The sequence below is a fragment of the Copadichromis virginalis genome, linkage group LG6 (genome assembly GCF_057382275.1).
Source record: "Copadichromis virginalis isolate Kocher_CV1m ecotype Utaka linkage group LG6, C_Virginalis_male_GT1.1, whole genome shotgun sequence".
NCBI classification, from domain to species: Eukaryota; Metazoa; Chordata; class Actinopteri; order Cichliformes; family Cichlidae; genus Copadichromis; species Copadichromis virginalis.
This window is the reverse complement of record NC_140623.1, coordinates 15,453,503-15,473,740: the sequence shown is the minus strand read 5'-3', so window position 1 is coordinate 15,473,740 and position 20,238 is coordinate 15,453,503. Positions and strand designations below refer to the sequence as shown.

At 42.8% G+C, this 20,238-nt stretch overlaps 1 protein-coding gene across 2 annotated transcripts in view; it reads left to right on the top strand.

Moving 5' to 3' along the window:
- Positions 1–9,360: 9,360 nt before the first annotated feature.
- LOC146707518 (tripartite motif-containing protein 2) overlaps positions 9,361–20,238 on the top strand; it is a 29,560-nt gene continuing 18,682 nt past the window's right edge. Inside the window, exon 1 of one of the 2 annotated variants that reach the window (XM_085458894.1) lies at positions 9,361–9,467. The gene's annotated coding sequence lies outside the window, so the exon portion shown is untranslated. Of the gene's footprint in view, positions 9,468–16,828; positions 17,031–20,238 lie in introns of those variants that run through there. The other variant, XM_085458893.1, reaches the window with a different exon arrangement.

The following is a 20,238-nucleotide window of genomic DNA, read 5'->3' as shown; positions in this document are numbered from 1 at the left end:
TGAAGTAGCAGCCAGAGAGCGAGAGGCAGTCGCTTGTTAAGCTTAACGCATGAATGCTTTACAAACATTCAGAGATGGACTTACACACTTGCTTTACTTCTCTCGGGGATAACTTTGTCGGAGATGAAATGCCAGGTTGCTAGCGAAGCTCCACATGCTATCCAGACCACCGACAGGTCCCGCATGCCACAGCTGCTCTATCACGTGATGCATACTGCTCCGACGTGCTAACGTTCTGAGGTGAGTTACGGCGTGTTGCAAGTTTTGTGAGGTGCTTTCGTGATATTTAATGGATCGGATTACATTTTTTATTTTTCTCCGATATCCGATCCAGTAATTTAGGTCAGTATCGGACCGATACGTAATATCGGATCGGTCCATCTCTAGATTGTACACAGCAACATAGTAAAAAAATCAATAATCATGTTTTTCTGATTCCAATTTCCTAAAAAAAGATAGCTCAAGGTCGCAGTAAGGACACCAAACAAACCTGACTGTCACTTGGACACCCACAAGGTGGAATCTGCTCAGCCTCGTGATGACTTCAACAAACTTTTCGAGCTGACATTAATCATTTTTGGCGATTGTCTCCCAAGGGATTCCCGCTCTTCAGTTAGGTGCCCATCACCATGTCAGATGGATGGAATAAATGATTTACGCTGACCTGAAATGCGTCACACAATGTTGGAACACTGGAAAGCTGTCTGCACACTGACTGGTCGCTCTTCTTGTGCTACAGCTGACATTAAATGTAAGATCATTGCTCCATTCAAGAAGGAAAGCCTGGAAAACCCTCCTCTATCCCTGTTCTGCAGGCACATGTAGACCTCATAGCAAAGGAAGCGTGTCCCATCCCTCAAGTTTACCCAGTTTCACTCTGTAAAATGTAGACGTGTGTGTATATATATATGTATGTATATATTACCATTATTACCATAAAATGCAGCACACACAGGTCTACTGTAAATGAGTCATCCATCCTAACATGCAGACAGACAGCAGATAATAGAAGCATAATGCAGCATCATGAGGAGATAAAAAAACAACAGCACAGACAGCGTTCTGCATGTTTTTTTACAGAGAGGGGCTGTAAGCCTATCAGTATTCATAGAGATAAGCTATCTATCTGCCACGATCACAGAATACAGTCAGACTATTGTTTGCATACGATAAATGGCACATCATCATGTGACATATCTAAAAGATTACACGGAGACAGAGCAGGATAATGTGGAGTTTTTTATTCAGCGAGGTGAACTTGACAGTCTGAAAATTCTCCATTGCACATAGACATGAGTTCATTTTCTAAAATCACTGATCCTGTCTTCTGTTTTAGATACCATTTAACTGCTTAATGAAATCAACAAGGATTTGATACATTGATAGTGATTTTTCTACTCTTTGAGGATACAGTTACAGCTCAGACATGTTTCATCTCTTCAGGAGTCGTTGATATGGTCGCCCATCGATAGATAAATGGTAAGACTGGTCTCAGTCAAGCCCTGCAGCAGACTGGTGACTTGTACAGGGTTTACCCCGCCTCTCGCTCTGTGACAGCTGGGATAGACTGCATGAATGGGTGAATGTTGTCAGTCACGTAAACACTGGAAAACACATCACACGCCTACAACAGTCAAATAAAAAACCCACAAACATTAATGTGCAATGTTAGATTTGGTTAATAATAATACGACCTGTGACTAAGAGGGCGTTTGCCCTTGAACTGAATAGAATTTCAATGTGTTTTACTTGAACTGACTGGTAGTTTGATTAGAATAAGGGTGTGATAACTGAAGATTTTACAGGAAAGAAGACACAAATTATACTGTAAGTAATTTTACGTAGTGCACAAAAAAGCATTTCCTCATTTTACTGTATTTACTGTAAATATGCAATACTTTGAGGAGCAGGGGTATTATGAAGTGGCTTTTGTGTAGAAAATTTAAAAAGAAAGAAAAGAAATAACTAAACCGTAGTAAACTGCATTTTTATATGTAATACAGGAAGACAATTGAACTGTGAAATGTCTATGATGGAAGCAAATATAAAAGAAAAGAAAATGTAAAAAGCCAAAGATTACTTACAGTAGATTTATTTGTTTTTCCTTGTAAAAAGTTGAATCGGTACTCCGTTATTCTAGTGTATCCACAAGGATTTGTAGATAAATTATAATTATGTGCTAATTTTTGATAAAATTGGTTGGAATTGCATAAATAATAAGGCAACTGTACCCTAAGTCACAGGCCATATTATAAAGCACTACTTAAATATATTGATATGATAGAAGTTTTACTGATTTTATTCTTTTAAACATGGGAATGAAGTTTCTGGCAGGAGGACAGAGGAAAGGAGGAGCCTCCAAGGTGAGTATGATGAGATTTTACATTGATGGTTTGAGACTGTACTTGTCTGAGTGTTAAACAGGTGCACGAGGGGAAGCTGGCAGGCAGACGGGATTCCAGGGAGATCCAGGGAAAAGGCTGGAAGTATCTTTTAAACTTAGTGTTATCACTTTAGAGAACAAACAAGAGAGCCAGGTTGATGACAACACCAACAATAACCTGATAGAGAGCAGCAGCCTGAGTTGGTCCTTAATAATAATAATGGATTGGATTTATATAGCGCTTTTCAAGGCACCCAAAGCGCTTTACAATGCCACTATTCATTCACTCTCACATTCACACACTGGTGGAGGCAAGCTACGGTTGTAGCCACAGCTGCCCTGGGGCAGACTGACAGAAGCGAGGCTGCCATGTCGCGCCATCGGCCCCTCTGGCCATCACCAGTAGGGTAAAGTGTCTTGCCCAAGGACACAACGACCAGGACAGAGAGCCCGGGGATCGACCCGGCGACCTTCCGATTATAGATACGCTTCCCAACCCCCTGAGCCACGGTCGCCCAAATAGCATGAGTCAATGATCCAGTGCAGAATGGGTGTGGTGGAGAAAGCCTCAGAGAAAGAAACTCCACCTGCAGTCAGGCAAGCGAGAAAACGCCAGCCCGTTACTCCACCCGAGAGTGAGAGAGAGCTACAACAGACAGAAGAGAGACAACAGAGGGAGGAAAAAGGAGAAAACCTCAGATCTGCCAGGACCATAACAGAAACTATTATGTAAGGCTTTCTGTGGTCAACTGGTGCAGTGAGTGGTGCAGGTTCAACACTGGGCTGCATCTCTTCCAGAGGAAGCACTACAAAGCATGAGATGTCAAGCAGCTCGTGACTTGGCACGTTTATCTCCAGATCAAAGGCGCTTTAGCCATGTGCGAGGGATTATGCTCCTCTCAATCCCTCCTTATCCTACAGCTCAGGGCGACACCTGAAGAGCCAGCTCTTTACTCTCACTGCTGCAGGTAGTAAAAGTCTTCTCCCTGCTGAAGGTTAGCCTGGTTAGTCAGAGAAAGCTGTAATCATCCCTGGGTTTGGAAGGGTTGTTTGGTGGATAGAAGAACAGCAAATAAACAGTCTCCTTTATATTAACGTCATGAAGCAGACACCTGGGATCAGACACAACAGGCGTGGTCCCGTACAGGAGTGAGTCGCAACCTCTGTAACCTCTGCAATCTGAATATTTACTGCAGCAGCTGAGAAGTTAACATGAAGTCTTAATATTTGCATTTAGTTTTCTCTGATGTTAAGCATCAAAAGCCACAAATGAAGCTGTAAAATGAAAATCCCCTTTAGCTGCGACTCTTTTTGGAATTTGGGGCTGATGCAGGGTCATCTGTGGTTTGATAGTTTACTTTTTTAACGTCATGTGTTATTAGAGTCAGAGCTTTACTACGCTGCCCTGGTGATGACCTTACTCCGTATCACTTTAAAGGACATGCTGTCACTGCTTATTAGTCTCCTTCCATCACTGTGACCTTTAAACAAGCGTGTGCCTGTAAATGCTGTCTACAGCCCACAAACAACATGCTAGGAGTTTCATACTCACACACTCATACTTACTACAGCCTCAGGGATTACCTGTGATTACAGCACACAGATTAGCAGCCGGTTTGGATGCAACTGCTCAGATTTGTGAAAAAAAGAAGTGAAGCAATCAATGACCTTATAAATACAACCAGTGGGTTAAAAGTAAGTCGGTAACAGAGCGAGTGACAGTCAAGAGCTGATCTGAGTGGGGCTTTCTTCTGTCTTCAGATCTTCATTACATGAAGATGTGGTGAAAGTCAAGCCCCTGAACTGACTTCACAGCACAGAGAGGAAGTGCTCCGGAGAGAAGACCGGAACAGAAACATGAGGTGAGACTGTTTTTCATTCACTGATATAAAACAGTCTTGGCAGCCGGGGGTCAGTCCGCCAGGGCCTCCACTCCTGGCCGCCACCCGGCACACAATGCACCCGACCCCTATGGCGCCTCCTGCGGGTGGTGGGCCTGCGGGAGGATGGGCCCATCTCTCCTCTTCGGGCTGTGCCCCATGGACTAAGGCCCGGCCACCAGACGCTCGCCCTCGGGCACCCTCCCCGGGCCTGGCTCCAGGACGGGGCCCCGGTAACCCTATCCCGGGCAGGGTAAACTGTTCCCTCGGTATCCTTTTCATAAGGGTCTTCTGAATCGCTCTTTGTCTGGTCCCTCACCCAGGGCAAATTTGCCATGGGAGACCCTACCAGGGGGCAAAAGCCCCCAGACAACATAGCCCCTGGGATCCCTGAGACACACAAACCCCTCCACCACGATAAGGTAGCGATTCAAGGAGGAGGATTTCTAGGCGCAGCCAAGTGGCGGAGGGCTTTCGCTTTGGTGGCCTCAGAATCTCATCTCTGATTTTTGCAGATGATGTGGTTCTGTTGGCTTCATCGGGTGAGGGCCTCCAGCTCGCACTGGAACGGTTCGCAGCCGAGTGTGAAGCAGCGGGAATGAGGATCAGCACCTCCAAATCTGAGGTCATGGTTCTCAGCCGGAAAAGGGTGGAGTGCCCACTCCGGGTCGGGGATGAGTTCCTGCCCCAAGTGGAGGAGTAGAAGTATCTCGGGGTCTTGTTCGTGAGTGATGGGAGAAGGGAGCCGGAGATCGACAGACGGACTGGGGCTGCAGCTGCAGTAATGCAGACGCTGCACCGATCCGTCGTGGTGAAGAGGGAGCTGAGTGTAAAAGCGAAGCTCTCAATTTACCGGTCGATCTACGTCCCTACCCTCACCTATGGCCACGAGCTGTGGGTAGTGACCGAAAGAACGAGATCGCGGATACAAGCGGCAGAAATGAGCTTCCTCCGAAGGGTGGCTGGCCTCTTCCTTAGAGATAGGGTGAGAAGTTCGGCCATCCGGGAGGGGCTCAGAGTAGAGCAGCTGCTGCTCCACATCGAAAGGAGCCAGCTGAGGTGGTTCGGGCATCTGACAAGGATGCCCCCTGGGCACCTCCTGGGTGAGGTGTTCCAGGCATGTCCCACCGGGAGGAGGCCCCGGGGCAGACCCAGGACACGCTGGAGAGATTATATCTCTCGGCTGGCCTGGGAACGCCTTGGTATTCCCCCGGATAAGCTGGAGGAGGTGGCTGGGGAGAGGGAGGTCTGGGCCTCTTTGCTTAGGCTGCTGCCCCCGCGACCCGGCCCCGGATAAAGCGGATGAAGATGGATGGATGGATGGATGATATAAAACATCTCCCCCATGCTAGTTTACTCAGCGCTTTTCAAATGATGTGCTGCAATAAGACAAGACTATCTTTGTCTTTGTGTTTATGAACCAATGTGATATTCACACCATGTTACCTGAGTCACTCATTTTTTTTAATTCTCCTTTAGTCTCTAAATTGCAGACTTTTACACTCACCAGACACTTTTTTAGGTACAGCTCCATATTACTGGGTTCCCTTTTGTGGCATAAATTCAACAAGGTGCAAGATGTCTGCAGCATCACACAGCTGCTGCAGACGTGTTGGCTGGATCGTATGGACATGTTTAGCAACAATACTCAGGTGGGCTGTGGTGTTTAAATGATTAGCAGCTGGTAAAAAGCGCTTTTCTGGTGTGAATTGTAGCCTCAGTTTCCTGCTCCTAGCTGACAGGAGTGGCACTCGGTGTGGCCTTCTGCTGCTGTAGCTGTGCCTTCTTAGTCACTTGACACAGTCTGGCTATCCTTCTCTAAACTCTTACATCAACAAGGCATTTATGCCCAGAGAATGACGACTGAGTGGATATGCTTTGGAGATGACAGTTGCGAAAATCTCAGCAGACCAGCTCATCTGACGTGAACAACCGTGCCACATTCAAAGCAACTTAAATCACCTTTTTTGCCCCTTCTGCGGCTCGGTTTGAACCTCAGCAGGTTGTCTTTACCATGTCTAGGTGCTGCCCTGTGATTGTCTGATTAGATATTTGCGTAAACAAGCAGTTGAACAGGTACCTAACATAGGTGAGTGTATGTATTCTGTTTCAAGCTTTTGGTTTTACTACACCACAAACATTTTGCTGCTCTTTAGTCTTACTGTACGTTTTGTCAGTATCAGTAGATTGCCTGGTAACTGTGCAGTAACTTCAGTGTACATTTGCCTGCAATAACTTGCAATGATGGCCAAATTAAAGCCTCAGGCTGGACATTTGTAATGTCCCAATCATGTGTTCCAACAAACAGCATGAATGAGACAAAAGAAGTTGTTCAATTATTCAGCAGCCATTCACAGAGCCCTCTGCTAATCCGGCCATGCTCCACTGAGCTAATAACAGCAGCAGGTGCGGGCAGCTGGGACCGGTGTGATATGAAATTATGGTCAAATGGTAAAACTCCAGTCTGGCCTAAAACTAAAAAGCACTCTGCCAGAGCATGGCCACAGAAATTGGACTTTTTGTAAATATTTGATGTTCGTATGGCCGTCTCAGCGCCTTAATATTTACTTTAAAGATTAATATTAGACTTTTTCAGTCCAGTATGTGCATTTAACACCTTTATTTTACTTTTGTGTACTTTTTGTGTAGATTTAAGTAAATAAGAATTAATTTAAAAATAAATGCTGGTTACTGCTGATGCTTCTGAGCTTTTGCTCGCGTACTCTGAATGTGAAATTTTACATGCACTGGTGTGCTTTTGTGTTCTGGTTCCTCTTCAGCCTTTATTAAAACTCTTTTTAGGCTGTCACTGTACCGCTTTAGCTGTGAGGAAGCAGAGGTGGGATGCGGAGAAGAAACAGAAATCTTTGCACTGAGCCTGTGATTGTGCATCGCATGCTAAACAGCTGCCCTTTGACTGTGGCACACACACACACACACACACACACTGCCTGAGTTTTCTAAAATAGTAGTGAGGCCTTCAGATGCGTCACCCTTCCCCCACCTCTGACGCACACCAGACAATAAACGTTACGCAGCCTGTTCCTGCATCAAACACAATCATTAATGGAGAAGGAATGCAAATAACTCGATTCTTTCTTTCTATTTCATCTGAAAAGAGTCTTTCATGGGCAGCTGCATAATGTAGAGTTGCCATGCAACAGGCTCCTGCATAAAAAAGGGAGGGGCTTGACAGGAAACCACAATTACAACTGGCTCTGGGACACCCATCAGTCCTACTAGAAGCTGGAATTGTACGACCAGCTTACATTCTTTTTAACTCAATTAAAAAAATTAATAAAAATCTTATCTATTGATTGATTGATTGGATTAAAAAAATACATCCAATATAAATCCATCCGTTAGATTTCTTAAATCCTTGTCCTGTTCATGGCTCAAGCCTATCCTTATTGTGTGAAGAGCTGGGAAAACTCTAGACAGTTAACCACAGTGTAGTTAAATATTAGCCCACAGACAGCTTAGTTTAAGCTATCTTAGCCTAATTTAAAACAAAATGACAGCTAACATGAACATATCTATTGTTATATCACCTGCTGGTTTTGGACTCTGCATTTCGAAACCTCAACAATGGCCCTTTGCCGAGAGCAGACGTGACAACATTTGAAGGAGAGCAGGAGCTCGCAAGCATAATTAGCAAGCTACATCCATGACCTGCAGAGGTGCCATGCACAGACACACATAGCTAGTTACTTATGGAGGGCCTAGTTGGCCGAAATGAATGAATTAAATAGAATTCAGTTTGGCACTCTAGGCCCTCAGTACCACGCTTAGAGTAGTCTAATACCAGAAGTTTACTCCTTAAACTTAATCACACTTTGCGGCCGGTCTGTAGCGCACACAAAGCCCTGACATGAGTCAGATAATTCTATAACAAATGCTTCAAATGGCTCCAGCAGCACAAACACTGTGAAGAAGTCCACTTACAGTTCTCCTCACATGGAAAACTATCCTACAGCTGTCTGTGTTTGCATACCCAGCTCCAAATCAAATCCAGTTAGTAAAAAATTCACTTCACTTCTCTGCAGACTTCTGAAGCTACCCACAGAGACCAAAATCACATTTTGTATCAGTGTAAACTTTTTTGTTTGTTTTTTATTTTGTAAAGTTTTAAAATAGGATTGACTCACTAATGGATTTAGCCTCAAGTGGCCGCTAGAGGAAATGCAGTTTATGACACTCCATATTTTAACTCCAGTGCTTGTCACTTATTTATTATCTGGTGAATAAATAAATTAGGGTCACCTGTAAAGTTGAATGAATGAATAAATAAATAGATGGATCAATATTCAATTAAAAATTATCTATATAGTGCCAAATGACAACAGCTGACTCAAAGGCTTTATATTGTAAAGAGGCTAGAATAATAAATACAGGTGTTAGCTAGCAGTTGATGGACGGCTGACGACTTAAAGTTGGTTTGTTTGTTTAATTTTTCGGCTGACTGTCCTTTGTTTTACTCATTTCATTTATTTGGTAGTTACTTTAAATATTAAATTACTAAATGTGAGATTTTTGCCTCAGTAAGAGTGTAAGGAGGTTGTTGTTTTTGGCATACGACAAAACTACGTTAGCTTTTAGCTTACCCGTGCTTCTTAACGTTATACTAAACTATAACCACTGGTATTTCTTACAACCCTAAAACCCCAGTCAGTCAATGTCTTCATGCAACTTTTGGCACCGACAATAATGATTTTTTATTTGTGTGTGTGTGTGTGTGTGTGTGTGTGTGTGTGTGTGTGTGTGTGTGCGTGTGTGTGTGTGTTTAAATTATGTAGAAACAAATTAACAACATGCAGAAGCCTACTTTTCTTTTAAATGTATTGTGGTAGAAATATTAGGCCCGATTCCCAAGTGATAAAACAAGAAATACTACAAATAGTGATCCACAGAAGTACCAAACACTGAAGCAGAAATAGAAATAACTCTTTGACAATCGGTTATTTTTACACGTGAATGCAAAATTGATGAGTTCAGACTGCCTCCGGCTGCTGTTGCCCTTTATTGTCGGCGGATCCCTTTAATAAGTGAAGTGGAAGTGAGTTGAAGTGGCTCTCGGTTCAGCTGTAGAGTGAGCGCAGAGCAGCACACGGGACGGGACAGAGGGAGCTTAAACGGGACAATCCCAGCAGATGACGATAACTGCTTGAAACATCCTCAGTTTTCGCGGATAAGTCTGCCTTTAGGTAAGTGGTAAACATCAGCTGTGTGTGTGCTTTAGGATTTGGCTTAACGCAGTCAAAGCTTTAGAGGATTCACATCTCTGTGTTAAAATGAATCCAATCATATAAAGTGCAGATGTCCAGTTGCTGGTTTAGTAAGAGCGCAGGTCTGCAGCGGGACAACAGCGCGCCTACGTCCGCATCTTCAATCTGCGAAAACTTGAATGAACCACTGATGCGCTCGTGGTGAGCGCTGGGGAGGAAGGATCGCATGAGTTGCGAGGCACTGTGGGATTTTGTTTGGCGTTTTCAGCGCGTGTGTTGTCTGCACGTGTAGTTCTCTGTGAGTATTTTCAGTTTAAACTTCAGGCTTGATCTTAAAGTTGAGTTGTCACAGCGCAGAGTCTGGCGTGAGTCGCCGCACTGCACCTGATTCTCTGCTGCTGTTATTTCTGCAGTGAAACGTGTCTGACCGTCGGATTCATTCAGAAGTCATCTGATTTTAGCAGGAGTCATTAAAAACACTGAGATGAGAGCATTTCTGCAGATTCGGTTGAGTTAGTGATTTATTTAAATAAAAACAGTAACAGTAATTTTTCAGGGAATAAATGAAATAATTAAATCTTGAATTGACATTTTGACACCATGTACACCTAGTTGAACAGTTTATACACTGTGTGTTGATTTTAGAAATTAAACATACTAATAAGTGACCCTTGGACTTGTGCTCTCCCTCTGCAGTCAGTTTACAGATATAAGAAACTTGAATTGAATACCAAATGAATCCTTTGATCAAATGTGACCAGAGAAGTCTGTTACATTGCTGGGGTTTTACATTCATTTTGGGAGTTTCTACGACATTGCCATCATTATTCACAGTGGATTGTCTCAATGGCTCATCAGCAAGCCACATTCATGTCATTGTCATGGATTAATGTGTGATTACATAAGCCTGTCCACTCCTCTCTCTTATCCTGGCTCTGTGCGAGAGAGTCTTTGATGTCCAAGCAGTAGTTTTCCTATGGCGGGCTGTTCTTTCTGTTGTGACATCAGAGATGCTTCAATGCAGTAAATGGTTGTGGGAACAAAAAGTAGAAAGTGGTGTGGTAAGGGCTGCACAGTTCTGCCACCGCTGCAGTGGAGCATCATCCTCGTGCTAATCGGGAAACGTGAGTGTTTTGGAAAGAAGGAATTCATCTTCAAGCTTCTTTTTCCCATCATGTGACTAAGTGGCACCGGACGCCACACGTGCCCATCCATCACATCCCACCTGATCGTGAGCTGTTCCGAGCCTACCTCATCGTTTTGATTGAAGCTGACATTAGTCTCATCTGTCCAGAAAAGGTAAACTGGGAAATGAATCGTGTCATCTGGGCTTTGTGTTCTTAAGTCTGATGAATAGTTTGTTGAAACCTCTGTGATTATTGTTGTGAATTCTTCTCTTTATGGGATTATTATGTGTCTAACCATATAGAGGTTTCTTCATTTTAATGGATGTGTGGTCATCCACCATTCTTGTCTTCCATAGATGTCCAGGAGTCTTTGTTTCCAAGCTCATCTCTGTCTATTTTTTCTTTTGTTGTTTTCCCCCCAAGATTTGATTTAAATGTTTTCACTGCTAGTGTTTCTGCTCTTAGCCTGATTGGTTTGTTATTTTGATTTTGATTTTTTACAGCCTAAACCAGGGTTGGGGGAACTCCAGGCCTCAAGGGCCAGTGTCCTGCAGGTTTTAGATGTGTACTTGATCCAACACAGTTGATTTATATGGGCAATTACATCCTCAACATGTCTCAATGTTCTCCAGAGGCCTGCTAATGAACTAATTGTTTGATTCAGATGTGTTGACCCATGGTGATATCTAAAACCTGCAGGACACTGGTCCTTGAGGCCTGGAGTTCTCCACCCCTGGCCTAGACCTTCTGGCCACATGTTTCTGTTTTGCACCTTCAAAATGCAAAAGCCACCCTAGGAGTCTCACTACTTCTCAATTCCTCTTAATGACGAAGTAGTGATGAAGGAACCCACATATGTCCATGAAATAACTTTTGGGGGTAAAGGCAGCACGTCCAAGCAACAATCTTAAAAAGATAAAACAGGGAATAACACAAATCCGAAACACCTCTAACTCTGCATCGAGTTACCGTAATCCTCAAAAAATTCCCACTCTGTGCACAGAATCCTGACTCCGATCAGTGCAACACTTACTGTTTCTGTATGAAACGGCAGTTTAAAATGTTGTTTTTGCTTTTATTGGATAGTGAAGTAAAGAGTGGAAAGGAAAGCAGAGAGTGCAGCAAAGGGCCGCAGGTCAGAGTCAAACCCTGGCCAACGTATCGCTCCCTGCTCACCCTGGGAGCTAAACTGGAGTCCTTAAAAGAAAGTCCTTCAGATTACATTTACATTGAATAGTTTGTCTACACAGTGAACAGTCTTTAGTGAAATGTAGAATGCATTTTGTCAATAAATGTGTTTAATCACTCGTGATACTTAAAGAATAGTTGAGGTACGTTGTCTTGATACGCAGTGTGTAGTGTCAGCAGTTGCAAAACACTTATTTTCCCTCAAATCCATCCCTCATTCTCATCCACGTCAAAGAAATTACTTACTGTTTTTAAATATACAAAGTTTGAATATGAGAATACATGTGAGAGAAAAAAAACTATGAATAAGCAATAAAGTAGCACAAACCTAATAGCAAGTTACATAACAAAACATCTGTTTAGTAGGGGTGCAACGATACACAAAATTCACGGTTCGGTTCGATACTTTGGTGTCACGGTTCGATATTTTTTCGATACAAAAAAAATGTTCATGCCTTTTAATTTGTCACTTATTAAATTTTCACGGCACATTCACACCACATCTCTGTGCGTTCATCATTTGTTTGAAGCCAGCTCACCTCCTGCAACTACTTTTCCGAGAATACGTGCTTCTTTTGTGGTTCGGACTCCTGACATTTCTTTGGAGGTGGAGGAACATCACAGTAATTGCTTAAAGGAGCTTCTTCGACATCTTTAAGAGTTCTAAACAAATGTCTGTCCTCCTCCTGAAAATCTTATGTACGCAAACACGCGTTGCAACTTCTTATCTTGTGCGCGTTTTTTATTTTGACAGCGAATGCGCACCTGCGGACCACTTATGTGCAGCCCTGGTTATTTAGCTCGTCATATTGCAGCCACAGAAATTCTTTTGTCCATGAAACCATAAAGCTGCACTTTCTTTTTGCCTTATAGTCTGATTTATCATAACGTCTCCGTTTTGTGGTAAGCTTTTCTTTGGCTGTCACTTCTTCACCCTGACCTCTCTTATTTGGCTCAGCAGAACTAAAATATATATCCTGCTGCTTTTACACACGCACTCACATAACGCTCAGCGATTCTCTGCGCGATCAACCTCTCACATGTTTAAGCTTGCTGCAGGAGATTTCACTTGTCATGTTTGCATAGTAAGCTAACGATTAATAAGACGATGTCAGAGGAATTGGTGCGCAAATTATCATCACTCACAGATCAGTGCTGTCGCTCTCTATACACAGTTCGCGCGATTGCAAAGTGAAAGCAAAAAACAAGCGCAAATTCAAACGCGATTTCAATATGTCACATATTGACAGTGGCTCACCGATGCCAATGACATAATTACCCAGCTACATTTCCGAAAGAATGCAAAAGCATTGACATATATTTTTCCTTCCTATGATAGGCCGACGGGCAGGGCAGAGATTTTGGTAGCCCAACTGGAAAAATCTCTAGCCCCGGGACGTCGGGCTAGCGATTTTGCGAGCCCTGTATCTGATTGAGGAATCACTCATCTTTGGAAAAGAGAGTTTATTACAGAGAAATGGATACTGCAGCATATTAAACATATCAGGTCCCCATAAGGAGAATCATGTGCTCACGGCTGTCTAAATGACTCGGGTAAAGTTTGTAGCATGCATGCTTGTTGTTTTTGTCTGCTTCCACTTGTCTTTGCACTAGGATGATGTCGGAGTAAATGTGCAGTCATATTCGTTGTGTTCCCACTAGTGCTGTCAGCGTAAATCTCATTGAAATGACGTTAACGCCACAACACGGCAAATCTCCATTAACGAGCTACCGCGGATCGCCCCGTGCCTGGGGCTGGATGGCCAACACGTTAACGAGCTAACTGCGCTAACACACTAGCTCCCACCCATGTAATTGAGCATTGCATGGCACATCCAACATACTGTTTTACTTTAGTCCATGACGCGCTTACCTTCAGGGTCATACGTCACATGAAAACCAAAATAGTTCCAAACGCTACATCTGAATGAGGTTCAATTTGCCTGTTGCAAGGAGAGCTTAACTTCTGTCTTGCTAGCTTGCCCTGCCCTCAGTGAATCTGCGTTCGACTACTCCGCCTAGGCTGCACTGTCGAGCGCAGATCCATTGAGCGCTCAACACAGACAGCATCGTCAGAAGGAAAGTTGATAAAATAAATTAAAAATTTTGTATTGTTCATACATATGCGTACCGAACCGAAAGCACTGTATCGAACGGTTCAATATCAATACGAGTATTGTTGCACCCCTACTGTTTAGCCATAAATATATAGAAAATTTTAAGATCATTTGCAACATAGACGCTCATTAAGGCAAATGTAGCTTTGTTACAGTATCAGTCCGCAAATAACCCCGATATCGACTGACATATTTTTCCATTACATGTCGGCTGGTGGTGTTAGTATTGATGTTTTTCTCGTACAGTGACTAAAACCCCGAAGGCTTGCTGTTCTGCACTGTTGCACTGTGACATTGTCACCCCTCAGGATCAATGGACCCAGCGCTTTGAGCTCTGCCAGAGCTCAGAGTCTGTGTGGTTAAAGCTAAGTGATTAAGCTAGAACAACAACCAGCTTAGTCACTCTTTACTCTGTAGTAGCTCTGAGTGCATCTGAATCATTTCTGTGACTGCAAATCAACAGGAGAACGAAGGACTTCTGAGTGACATCGTTTTTGAAAGAGCAAACAAACACATTGTAGATTATGTGCATGAAGTGTGTTGGTGAGCCTACTATTAGTGCTGATGTTGCATGGTGTGTCCACCAGGGGGCACTCTGCAATTTTCCGCGCACAACAAGTAAATAAATAATTACACGTACCAAATGATTGGAGAATCTGTTTATGTGTTATAAACAGGTTCTCCAGATTCCATACATATGGAATTTTTAAATCACCAAATATCGGTATCTGTATCAGTCATAAAAATCCTTCTGATCTATTTCTGATCTAGCATGCAAGAGGTGACATTATCTTTTGGTCATCTCCAAATAATGAGGAGCTCTGATGTAATGCTACAAGTTAAAGGCAACACACATTGTAGTTATATGTGCTGTGAAAACCTTTCACTTACTATCTTTGAACATATTTGCACAGAGAGCCATTTGTACTATTATGAGCATTAAGGCTGCAAACATATATATTTTTTGTGTCAAGGGTATTGTCAGTCACAATACAGGGTACAGTACAATAGTGATGACATCATACGTCTTTCTTATCAAGTAATGCAGTTTCCCACCCTGTCATGTGACCTATGGAGGTCACCTGATGCAAGATGTGAGTGGAGGTTGAAAGGAAGGGAGGAGACTGCAATGTAAGAGGAACCTGAACCAGCCTAATAACCAAAATAAACACGTGAGCTTAGAGATGGTCTGCTTAAACTAATTAGCAGTTTTACGGTTATTTACCTTTCTGGAGAGAAATGAAGACAAAACATTAATCAATCAAAATGGGTTATTCATAGCAAGTAATAATCATCTTAAATTGTTCTTTCACTTTTCTTTATTGTTCAGGTTGAGTAAACAGTATTTAGTCAGTATTTAGGAGAAAATACTGAAGCATGTCTCAAGGAACTCGTTTGTTAGATTTAGCATACAATGCAACGAGCCATTACAGATTAAAAGATCAGTAGTTACATCGCATTTCTTCTTCTTCTTTCACATATTCAGCTGGTGGTTTCCTGTTACTCTGTGTGACACAGTGAAATAAATCTGAAAGAGGATTGAATCACAGTGCTCCTGTTACTGTATAACGTCATTTTCTATGCTTAAGTAATCATTAATCCATTTAAGTGGGAGTCGGGGGGAAGCAGATGCATTTGGATAATTACCACAAACATTTGTTTTTGCCTGCCAATAAGATTAAAGCTTTCAAGAAATAGGAACCACTCTGGGGGGAGCTACATGTCTGTGTTATGTGAGAGTGTCTTCCTGTCTGTAGGAAAGTGTGGGTGTGGGTGTATACAGCCCGATAACGCATCATGAGTGATTTTTTTGTTATGGTGGAACAGCTAATGTGTCTCTGCCAAGGTATAAACGTGAAAGATGTGCAAACAATAAGAGGAAGGCTGCCCTCTTGGCTGCAAGCGTCAGAACAGGATGCTCATTTTATTATCGTGTTTTTGGAAACGCGAAAGAAAAACAATCAGTAAGATCACATTAAAACACAGTTGAGCCGTTTATACTAAAAAATAAGCCTGCATATTAAGATTCATGGTGCTGAATGGAAAACTGAAAAGGAATTTTAGAGCCTCATATGTACAGCTGTGGTCGTAAGTTTACATCCGTGAGCATGAATTTCATGGTCATTTTGGAGGTTTTAGGTTCTTTTTCGCTGGAGGAATGACTGCACACATAACGTCTGCTTCATGTTGAACTTATCTTCCAACTTTGCCTCATCTGGAGGCAAACAGATACCAACGCACCGCTGATTAATAACTGCATTTCTGCTCTTTGAACCGTAGTGTTCAGCATATGATTGCACTGTGGTCATCACTTAGAGGACTGTTACAGTTATTATGGCTTTCTGGGACCATCTTGTTTCAATTACTATGACTTTGGTTGGCTGTTGCTCTTTAACGTTTGGATCAGTGAGTTTTGGATCTGCCTGCAGTTTGTTTTAACTCTTAGTTTATCTAGTTAAACTACTCTGTGCAGACATTTTTGCTTTGATAGTTTTTCTAGTGCAACTTGTAGCACCTTTACCTCAAATCAGGATGAAACTCCTCGTAAAAAGGTGGGAGTGGTGTCCTGTGCCTTCGCACTAACAACTTAATGTAAAAATTACTAGCTTTAATTACTTTTGTGTCATTTAGGGAGTTTTCTTATAATCATTTGCACCTGGGACAGCATTTGGACTCTGCAAATAATGAAATCCTTTGGCCACTGCTGGCACATTTGATTGTGTCTGTTTCTGTCAGCAGCCCCGTCCTCTGTCACTCCTTATCTGTCTCTGCTCCATGCTAGTTGAGCTTCTGCCCTCACTGGGGGTTAAAGAGCAGCACAGGCTTTAAGCCCAGCCTTCTTCAGCCTCCCTAGCTCCTGTGATTGGTCTGTTGTCTTCCTCTACACCACTGTACTGTCCTCCCCCTCCGTCTCCGCTCACCCGTTGGCCTCCTGTCAGTCTGTTTGGATTATTGTAGCAGCTCAGGCCTCTCACATGCCTTCTTGTCACTGCCTCCTGGACATAATACAGCATATCATACATGTGGAGAATTAGGTGACGAAGAGCAGCGTTTGTTTTCCGCCTCAGTGAAGAGAGAGAACAGAAGAGGAGAGCAGCCATGGAGTTGAAGTAAGTGGGATGTTCTGAATGTGGGTAGGAGGGCTGGAAAGAGCGGGTAACAAGAGGAAGGAAAGATTTATGATTAATTAAAGGCAGAAGCTATAACAGTGCTGTGTTCGAACAGTCCAGCGCACAGCACTGAAAAGTTGTTTGGCATCTGTAACAGGAAAGAGATGATTAAAAAGATGCTGCTGTAACTTCAGGCTGTCACACTGGAAATCTGCTGATACAAGAAATACAGGTTCCTGCTGCACGTCTTGTGGTCTCAGGTGTTCACGTGGAGAAATACCTGTTATTTACTTCAGGCAGACGTGCTGTAATGGCACATCTGTTCATTTCCTGCTGCTTCCTGTTTACAATGCTCACTGGCTGATGCTGATTTGACTTTAGAAGCTGCAGGTGCGACATGTTTACGTTGTACTCTGTGCCGAGGAGGAAGTTAAGGTTATTCATGAAACTCCAAGTTTTTCTCAGAGGTCTCAGATGTGTAACTAACAGCCAAGGAAACAAAGGACCTACCACATGTTTTTATACTTTACACAGTATCAGTGAATGTGAAAGATGTATTCTCACAAAAAAATCATATCTTGCAAATTTACAAACTCATTTTACTGAAAGTACAAAGTGTGATCAGTACAAACTCTGAGGATTAAAGATCAACCAAACCAAAAACCAGCTTTCTCTTTTGTCTTGTCACTCATTCACTGAGGGAGAGTGTTTTGTCTGCACATTGAGTCAAGCGTCACTGAGCTCTCCCTGACAGATGTGCACCATGGACAGTTTGTAGCGGCCATGCCCTTCCACATCTGTAAGCCTTATTTGAGGTCAGCCGTTAGCACGCACACTCTGACACACAGAGCATTGTCTTATCTCGTGCCCCCAGAGTGCGTGGTTGGCAGATATACAGCAGAGTGACGCAGTGACACGGAGTTTCCTTCTTTATTCAGAGCTCCGTTTTCTTAAAATAATCCAAGTTGGATCAGCCAAAAAACAAACTTAAACTTAATTCTCAAAAGAATTAATCCACAATTCTCCAAATGACACTTTGCCCACGCTGAAAAATGTCTTTAATCTGCCCAAACGGAAGGTTTAGAAACTTTAACCGTCTGTGTTTTCAAATTTGTGGTGGCGTTGGTGGATGTGGAACTGGATAAGAGGACATTCACCCTGAAGACGTGCGTTTGCCTCTGTAATCTCTCATCATCCTGCCCCCAGTGGATGCTTTGGATTATGGGTGAAAACATGAGAGAGTTTTCATAATTCGTGGTGGGGCTTATGCCACCCTTTTCAGCATTAAAAGCACGGAAAGCCCCAAATTCCTCTGAAACGGAGCAAACGGAGCCTCCGGGCTTTGCATGCAAACATGGCTTAAAATACAATAAGTGGAAGAGAGGGAACAAAGTTGAGCACATAAACAGTAAAGGTATAATAATCAAACGTGGAGTCCGTACTTTATAGGCAGCACAGTCAGCTTAGGCTTTGTCCATGTTGTCTGCTCCTGAACGTGATCATAGTGATTTCAGGCATAATGAAGACAGTTGCCAGGCAGCTAAGTGGGAGGCCATTTGTCACTTTACTATAAGTAGTCATTACGGTCATGCAGGCCATGATAAATGGGATGATGTCATTCTGCAGTCAGTCCAAACTGCCAGGTCTTTTTTTTTTTTGTGCTTGTTCGACTTTAATGAGCCAGCATTTAAATGTCTCTTTGAAATTTAAAGTCATCCCACATGTCCCCAGAATGGATGGATGGCAGACAGACAAGCAAGGACAGCCTTTTCTGTACTTACACATCTCTGTCATGCTTGTGCAGTAAATGTGAAGCCTTAGCATGGTGCATTTTTGCTCATAAACTCAGTGTCTTTTGCATTAATGGCAAAATATCATCAGTGTACGTCAGAAAAAACAGAACATAAAATCACTTTATACTTGCTGGGAGGCAAGTAGCTTCGCTCATAAAAACATGAAGGCTTGAAGTGATGGGAAATGTTATTTTCTTATTTACCTCCACAACTCATTGAATCTGATGGTATTTTTTACATAAAGTATAGCTGTTGAGGTCACATCTGAGCCATCAGGGTCACCTGAGTTGACGAGTAACACCATTTCATATCTGTCTGGGAATCCCCACTGCTAACTGGATGTGAAGAAGCATCCTGGAGTCTCGACCGAGTAGATAAAAAAAGTACCTGGGACCAGATAATACCACTTAATGGAAAATCGTAAAAACTGCGTCGAGCGATCTGTAATGAAAAGGGCTATAGATCGTTTGCTTCAAATAACTCGAGCAAGACCAGTGACCTTTGCTTTGGTACTTTTCTATAATAGGGTCTGAATGGCTGGAAGTCTTCACACACATAAGCTGTTTTCACACATGAACTTCAGACAGAGTCAGGAGAATCATTGTCCAAAGAAACCTTTTCTCATATGCGGCACACAGCATGCTTCAGTGCTGTTTCAAATCACATCAACACAGAGACTTTGTACTAGTTAGTGTTGCTGGGTAATGACTAGAAAAGTTCACAGCTGCAGGACATGCGTGGAAAAAGTTACAGAAACATTCATGCTTTTCCACAAAATGAATCCTGATGACCTTTCAATTCAATTCACTTCGATTTAATTTACATTAAATCACAACAACATTCATCTCAAGCTGCTTTATACTGAAGGTAAAGATCCTGCAATAATACTGAGAAAACCCCAACAATTTGGCAACCCCCTGTGAGGCAAGCACATTAGGCAAGCACTTTGGTGACAGTGGGAAGGAAAAACTCCCTTTTAACAGGAAGAAACCTTCGGCAGAATCAGGCTCAGGGAGGCCATGTGCTTCGACCGGCTGAGGTGAGGACAGGAAGACGGGGCAAAGACATGCTGTGGAAGAGAGCCAGAGATTAATAATAACTAATAATTAAATGTAGAAAACACACAGAGAGTGAAGAAGAAACACTCAGTGCAAATCACATTTAACATTTCCAGAATTCAGTGAAATCCCTGCACAACTCTATATATTACCATATAGCATAAAAGCTTGGAAAGCGATAGCAGGCCCACCTCTGAACCACATCAGACAGAGCTGGACTCGCTTCCTTTTTTTTTTCCTGACTTGTACGTAATGCAGAGAAATGTGCTTGATATGCTGACTGTGTCATGGCTTATCTTGCACCTAACATCACACTGAGTATTAACCAAGTTTGAATTCACACAACCTCTTTCAAAA